This window comes from Dama dama, chromosome 20, assembly GCF_033118175.1.
Source record: "Dama dama isolate Ldn47 chromosome 20, ASM3311817v1, whole genome shotgun sequence".
NCBI classification, from domain to species: domain Eukaryota; kingdom Metazoa; phylum Chordata; class Mammalia; order Artiodactyla; family Cervidae; genus Dama; species Dama dama.
In genome coordinates, this window is record NC_083700.1 from 117,012,040 (window position 1) to 117,013,899 (window position 1,860).

The 1,860-nt window shown below is 43.7% G+C and overlaps 1 pseudogene; it reads right to left on the reverse strand.

The window, feature by feature from the left end:
• Positions 1-400: 400 nt before the first annotated feature.
• On the reverse strand, positions 401-1,502 carry LOC133040026 (endogenous retrovirus group PABLB member 1 Env polyprotein-like; annotated as a pseudogene).
• Positions 1,503-1,860: the final 358 nt, after the last annotated feature.

Below are 1,860 nucleotides of genomic sequence, written 5' to 3' on the forward strand. Positions count from 1 at the left end.
CCAAATTCCTTGAGATGTACATAAATAAAGGAAGGGTATATACAATCCCAATAACCCCATCATTCATGTGCCATGTGCTTAGACAGTTAAACAATTAGCCAATAATCAATAAGCCTGAGGTTACACTCTGATAGGTACAGAAAATTTATGGCCTGTCTGGAGGAAGGGGTGATTAGTGTATGTGCTCTCTTAGGCAATGAGTAACCTGGATATGATCTTCAAGGTTCCCCTGTCCGGAGGGAGTCTTATCCTTCTGTTGTCATTTCCATAGGCACTAAACACAGAGTTCAGAGCCCACTGGAGAGGTAGCCGAGCATGATCAGCATGGACAGGCCTGAGACGGGGTCCAGGCCCTGTGAATTCCTTCTTCATCCCCCCCCCCCCCCCGATGCTCCTAGTTTCAGTAACGAGCATCATTTCTTGCAATATATTGTACCCTGGCCCTCCAGCCACCCACATGAGAGAATGCTATGAACCTCTGGGTTACAAAATTCATAATACATTGTAAAATTCAGGTTCCCCAAAGGAGAACTATCAAGGCAACTCTAACAGTGGTAAATATAGTTTTCTACCAATCACCCCTCACCCAAGATAGGACTGAAGACCAGAAAGGAGTGTTTTCATTTGATATTGCTTTTACCTGGTTTTTCATGTCGTCTAAAGCAGTTGATACATTTCCAGATAAGTCAGGAGTGTATACACAACATTCAACATTAATTATAGCACAGGTCCCTCCTTGAGCAGGTGTGAGTATGTCCAAAGCCATTCTATTATGAATTACTGCTCTTCTCATTTGGATTTGCTCTTCATTTAAGGCTTGGATGGCTTTTATTCTATCTAGGAGGGCCTGTTTTGTGAAATTAGTCAAGGCCTCTACTTTAATCATAATATCTGTTGTCCCTATAGAGGGTACAAATAAGGCAGCAATATACTCATACCATTGAAATACAGATCTTGTCCACCTAGCATGTAAATAAGGTAGATTTACTGGGACTTGTTGTAGGTTAGGCTTTTGTTACACTAGCATTTATATATGAAATGTAACCCTGAGTCTATTGACTGTAGGTCTTACACCAAGAGAGAAAGGAGAGGTTATAATTGACAAGAGAGGGGAAAGTCGCTTTTTGTTATCCCAGAAAAGGGCAGAGTGGTTTAAAATCTCCTTGGCAGAGTGGTCACACCCGCCAAGGAAATCCATCCATCACTGACAGAGGCACAGCGCCACATACCCAGCAGTTGGAGGTGTTGTGGAAGTCTGCATAGGAATGTGCCCATGAGATGAAAACATTGTCCTGAGTTGAAACAGAAGTTAAATTCAAAATCACGTTGATGAGGCCAAGGAGCAGGAGTTGATTTTGCGGCTTCATCCTGAGGGGGGGCTCATCTGGGATCTTCTTTTTCTTCTTCTTAAGGATGGTCTTAGTCTCTCGAGGGTCAGTGGGGTCCCTCTGTGCAGCCCACTCAGCGTTTTCTGGGTCTGCGTGGTATGTTCTCTTCACCATCGTACGATGGATCAAGGGACAATACCTGCAACTTTAACTGCAGTAGGGGTAGTTAGAATAACATAAGGGCCTTTTCACTAAGGGACTAGCAAATCATGTTTCCAATCTTTGACCCATACTTGGTCACCAAGCATAAACTCATGAATCTGTTCCCCAAAGGGGAACAGCACCCTTTCTTGTACAAACTTAGTTACCCGATTTATTACCTTACCCAGTTCCATCTGCTGTGAAATCCTATCCCCCCTTACCTGAGGCAAATTTTTTGACACCTGTTTTATTATGGGAGAGGGCCCCCATACACAATTTCATATGGAGAATAGCCTTGGGACTGTGGGGTCATCCTGAGTCTGAGCAGAGC